Source organism: Nothoprocta perdicaria, unplaced genomic scaffold, assembly GCF_003342845.1.
Source record: "Nothoprocta perdicaria isolate Ctin4 unplaced genomic scaffold, notPer1 scaffold_135, whole genome shotgun sequence".
Taxonomy (NCBI): Eukaryota; Metazoa; Chordata; class Aves; order Tinamiformes; family Tinamidae; genus Nothoprocta; species Nothoprocta perdicaria.
Window position 1 is genome coordinate 1,863,636 of NW_020454483.1, and position 6,246 is coordinate 1,869,881.

The following is a 6,246-nucleotide window of genomic DNA, read 5'->3' on the forward strand; positions in this document are numbered from 1 at the left end:
GAGGAGAGACTGAGTGAGTTGGGCCTGTTTAGCCTGCAGAAGAATGAGAGGAGATCTGATCAATATGTTTACCTGAAGGGTGAATATAGGGAGGATGGGGCCAAATTCTTCTCAGTGGTGGCCAGTGATGGGAGAAGGGGCAATGAGTACAATTTGAAACAAGAAATTCCATCTCCATATGAGGAGAAACTTCTTCACTGTGAGGGTGACATCCCTGGAAGAGGCTGCCCAGAGAGGTTGTGGAGTCTCCTTCTCTGGAAGCCTTCACACCCCACTTGGATGCCACCCTGTGCCCCGAGCTCTAGGTGTCTCTGCTGGAATAGGGGGGTTGGACTAGAGGATCTCTAGAGGTCCCTTCCAACTTCAACCATTCTGTGATTCTTTGTATTTGTTGTGACTTAATCTGAAGCCTTGTGAATGTTCAAATATGTGAGTAATTTTTTGTGTCTGTGACACCACTATTTTTTTTTCATTTCCTTCTTAAATGCTCCTGTTTGCATCTGGATTATAATTAATAGCAGCAAGCTTGACAATGTTCTGACAAGTAATCTTCAGTAAGCAAAGTAGTATTATCCTTACCTGCTGCTAAACCAGAATTAAAGAGTTAGTTCTATTAATTATATATATATATATATAATGCATATATATATATATTTCTGTCACACAAGATACAGAATTCTCTAAGATGAAAGATATTCTGCTTGCAAATTTAGATGGTTTCCCACAGGTAGGTCATGTTAATAATCTTTTGTAGTGAGGCAGCAGATTTTTGTACAAAGATACCTCTGATGAAATTTGTCTCTTCTATTACGAAATTGATATTTAGTAGCTTACATACCAGTATTGACTTCATTTTGAACTTAAATTATGGCCCCGTGGTGTAAGCATTACTTAAGTCCTTTTTCTGAAGAAATCCTACCTTGCATGCATGAATCTTAACGGCTCTGACTCTGTCTTTTTAAGCAAGACAGAATGAAATCTTCCATTGTATCTCTTGACTTAATGTGGATAGTGATTTGTAGCTATCTGAACAAATGTAACTTGAAACATGAAAGCCAAAGATAAAAATAGTAGCTATATAAATCTTATTCTTAAGAGCTGACTTCATGAAAATATCTGAGACCTTTAAGCATCATAAAATAATTCTGGAACAAAGATGTTAGATTAATTGGATTTTGATTTACTTCATATGAGAAGAAGGCAGTGATGTTTTACAGGATTGTTGCTGAAATCCCTCATAATTATTGAATTTCTCATGGGTCCATGAAGGCAGCTGTCAACCTTGATATGCTCTTTGTTTTAAATTTGTATGGTTAAAGTAGAGAAGCCTGTGGTCTAAACTGAAATAGTGGTAGAACTTGAAACTTAATATTCTGTAGTTATTTGTTCTCCTGTTTCTCTACTAGCATGTCTAAGGAGTATACACAGTACTAAGGAGTATATACAAACCTTGTTTGGATTGATCCAAACAAGGATCAATCACCTCCAGTCAAAAGTGATACATTTTTAGTGCATTTTAGAGTCTATTCTTATTTATTTTATTTTAGTTATTTACATGAATGTTGAGGGCAGCTTTTGTTTTCAAAATTCTGTATGATGTCCAATTTGATTGCTTGATATGCTATGTACTCATCTTTCAGAAATGAAATTACAGATGCAATCATACTCTTTCCATTCTCCCTATGTTAGAATACTGAAATGTTAGAATACTATGTTAGAATACTGATTTTCAAACAAATCATTTTCCAGTCTTGTCATGAAAATAGTTGGAGAGCACATGTATTCACTCATCTCTTGTCCTGAAATGTCAGAAATAAAATCATGAATCTGAAAGGTGGATTTTGAGCATGACTTTTGTATACAAATGTTACTTCTTCTGGATAGATCTTCCTGGGCTATGCCAACTGCAGGTCTTTGAAATGCTGAAGTTCTGCATATTGCCTTCTCATTTTTTTCAGCTTGTTTATAATATTATGAGTGATTAATACTCTCTCTCCCCCCCCCTTTTTTTTTCATCTAAAATCAGATTTTTGCAAGAGAGAGAGAGAGTATTGTGGCATTTTGTTGCCTGTGCAGAGTAAACCATTGCATCAGACTCTAGAGTRATTCCAGTCAGTGGCTTTGTTGAAGCTGTTTTTTGGCCTGCCTTTCTTAAAAGGCTCTTTTATGTGGAAGGTTGGTGATTATCATTGTGAACCACAACTAAGCAAATACAGCTTTCATAACAGTCTTTTTTTCTTTGAAATCTTTACTTTCTTCTGTGAGAAGAAAATAATTTAAATATTGTAGAATGTACTACAGGTTATCAAGAATTAAATTGTTATCTAAAATTAATAATAGTCTTGCACTTATGATTTTGCATATTTTACCTGGTTACCCTTGCAACTTGTTGTCCACCTAAAAGGTGGACAAATCTTAGGTGAGGACAGGTTTTCATTTATTTTCCTTTTTAATAGATAAGATGTCTTTGAAATATTTTAAAAATTATTACTGTAGTTTTAAGCTTTTGCAATAATGAGGCATGGTTATATTTTAGAAAACATTTATGATAATTTGAATGTGTAGCAAAAAAATTTGGAAGTCAGAAAGTACTCTCAGTATTAACTACTTTAAGCTCTATTAATTCTTATGCAGAGGAAGAAATAACCAAATATATTTGCTCATTTCAATACAAGTCATTGGCATGCTACATTCTCAAATTAATTTTTACTGGTGTTATAGCTGAGGGGGAAAAAAATCGCTTTTTAAATTTGCCTCAAACATTGGAGAAGCCAGGCAATTATTCTTAATGATCCAAAATCTAAATATCCAGCAACTCCTAATGAATTGCAGAGGAAAAAAAGGGATTAACAATAACAGCATAATATTCCCAGAGACTTCCATAAACTTTTTAAGTACAACACAGCATATTTAAATTTAGATCAATAATAGCAAGAATGTTTAGTTAAAATGTTTCCTATTTGCTCTTTTCATGAAACATATTGTTCGGAGAAAACAGCTTGAGTAAGCATGCTTGCAGGACTGACTCTTTTTTTATATATATATATATAAAAAAATATATATATATATATATTCTTTTATTTTGTTTTCTTTTTCTCTTGAACCGCCTTCCAACCTCTTTTTCCAACACCTYGTTTAAAACCAACCAGACGAACCAATCAACCAAACAGCCAAATATCTATTCTAAGTATTAAGTGTGTAAAGAAAAGAATATAAAATGATGGTACCTGTGCCTTTTCTGTTTAAACATGCATCTCAAAAGGGAGTTAATAGCTTAGGTTAGGGAGTAATTTAGATAGTGGCCCTGTTCAGACATTATCATCAGCCAGGGGTTTTTGAAAGTATGTATAAGTGTGACAGAATGGATATCAGCAGAAATAAGGTTTGCCAAGAATGAACATTAGGAAAAGCATATAACCATAGATAACTAAACAAAAATAGATATTTAAATGTAGGCAAAATATAGTGTTTAAGAATGGCAGCAAGAAGGGCAGAAAGACTTGGGTAAGGCACGGCTGTGTGATTCTGGCTGCTCATAGAATAGAGAGAACCATTCAGCTATGTCTTGATTCAAAAAAGTAAAAGACAAGGGAGACAAAGCTATTTGAATGAACATAAGCCAAAAATTTTGTAAGGCAGTGATCTATGAAGAGCGATTTGAGAAATTTAGACATTTTGTGTTTCAGCTTTTGTAGATTTCAGAGCTTTATGTAACACCATTACATGCATATTCAAAGAAATCCAAGATGACTTTTACAGAACTAAATGACTGTCTAGGAAAGATCCAAAGTATGCTTATAAGAACACCTGGGATACTGGCAAAGGAATTCCACCTATTCCAGAACTGATGTTATAAGTGAAAACACAGGTGCTCTAATGACTGTATTAATCAAGTGGATGAAAAACATCATGTCGTATTGTTTGGTGTGTTACATAGTGTCGCTCCATGCACTATAAGGCCTGTGCATAATGTGAAGTACTGAGCTGCACAGAGGTGGGGATAGGCTCGTGCCTATGTGCCGTTTTGAAGAGGAGATAGTCAGAAGGGAGCAGCAGCTGAGAATAAAAGTCTGGGGGGAGGGATGGATGTGCATGTGTGTAAATAATGTCATTTTAGCATACTTGAGCTTGAGCTCCCATATTCTTTATATGAAGATATATATATTTATGCTGGGGATCAATTTACCTCAGCATAAGTAGCTTTTCCCTCAGATGAAATAAGGAAGAGGAAAAGATTACAAAAACTTAGTCATTCAGGCATGTTCCAAGAACATTAATGCAGGTTGTAACATTAGATAGAGCAGTTTAGCCTGCAAAGATGATTGAGACTATGTGCCAAATCGTGTTGATCATCAGTATAAGACAGACTTTTGCTCATAACAAAGAGCAGGGAAGTGTGCTGGGCTGTTGGTCTGGTAGATGTGAAAGGTTTTTAAGTGTTGCTGGAGTTGAAATACATAAYTGATGATGATTGACTGTACTTTGGATTGTCTGCCTGAAAATACTGATAACAGTTAAAAGAGTTTATTTGTATTTATCTCAGTATAAAGAAGTTGCTACTATAAAATTTCAGATATCCCAGGATTCTTTAGTCTGTGGTATATACTATTTTATTGACAATAAATCGTGTGTTAAAGATAATTTGGGGTCAATGTCAGTAATTCATGGGCCATCATCTCATCTCTCTTTACAGTGAGACAGGTTCCTCTTTGTTCATGAGTTTTTATGTTATTTTATTGTTGAAAGGTATTATATGTGTGAATATGTTGAAAAAATTTATTAGTGTCAGTTTGCTCTATTTTCTCAAAGAGGAAAATAAGCCATATGATATTGGCCTAATCTTTCCAAATATATGTATCTGTATATATCTATATATCTATATATCTATATATCTATATATCTCATCAGTAACCTCTGCTTTATCATTTAAATGCATCTTCATGCTGTTTAACATTATCAAATGCAAAAAAAAAAAAAAAAAAAGAAAAAAGAACTCTGAAAAACTCTTTTTAAGTATTAAATATGTTCTTATCAACCTAGTAAAGTAAGCAAAAAAAAAATGAAGCCAGTAATTATAAGAAACCAGCACAATATTCAACAAGAGTTTGATTTTTCAATGCTTTGAAATTCTAGCTCTCGGGTTTTTTTAAGGTAGCACATACTCTTTCACTTGCAGACAAAATTAGCAGTGCTTTTCCTGAAACATTTTATTCTACACAGAGAGGTTATCTTTGCAGACCTGCAAAGAGCTGACAGGGGTAAAAGCCCTTTGAAAAGATTTTCTTTGTTTTCCAGAGCAGAAACTATAAAATAACACCCACTCACCCACCCTCTGCTCTTCACAGCCGCCTTATAATATGAATGGAGTGACTGCTCTTAAGGGTGTGGGTTTTATGCATGTGTTAGAGGACTTGTTCAGTAACAGAGCTGGAGGTTTCTGTCCCTTGGTACTGCTGATGTATTTGCTTACTTGGCTGCAGTATAACCTGAGGCAGTGAAATGAATGTGTTTTGCTTTCCCCGCCTCCCCGTCTTTTACATGGGATAAACTGTCCTCACATTGGTTATCTACTTAACAGTATGGTGCTAACAACAGTTCCTTTGGCATGCCTGAGAGAGTGAAGGGTTTCCAAACAGGGATGAGGACAAGGGATGGATGTTCAATTGTCAGGCAGTACAGACTTTGCAGGCAGTCTGTAAATCCAGAAGATTATTCTTGCTCTTCACTTTGGCACAATAGTGCTGGGAACAACATGGAGATCTTCATTATGTTGACTGTGCCATCCTTGTTATTTTTGTGTTATTTTGTTATACATTTTACAGGACTTCTTATAAACAGGGTGGGACACAGTACTTCCTTCTGTCCTTACATCAAGGAATGAGCAAGGCATGAGTGTTTTGAGCCTCTTGGAAGACTGAGAGGATTTGAGGATCCCATAGGAATCAAATAGCGCATGTGATCAACATGTTTTGCATGTGTCGCAAGCTGTATTCTAAAATACTTCGTATTTTGTAATGATGCAGATGTGATCCTTCAAAACTGGCCAGGGGAATTATAATGATTTAACATGGGAGGTTGAGGTGAAAAGAAGCCTGCTATGACAAGCTGTGATACATGGAAAGTGGTGAGCTAAAGCAGCCAGAGCAAAGCAATTTTCTCAGGTTCCCACATGCTGCGTGGTAAATGTCTCTTCCTTTCTCTGTGTTTCTTTCCTAGTGTAGAGGCTATTTCATTTCATCTCTCTCT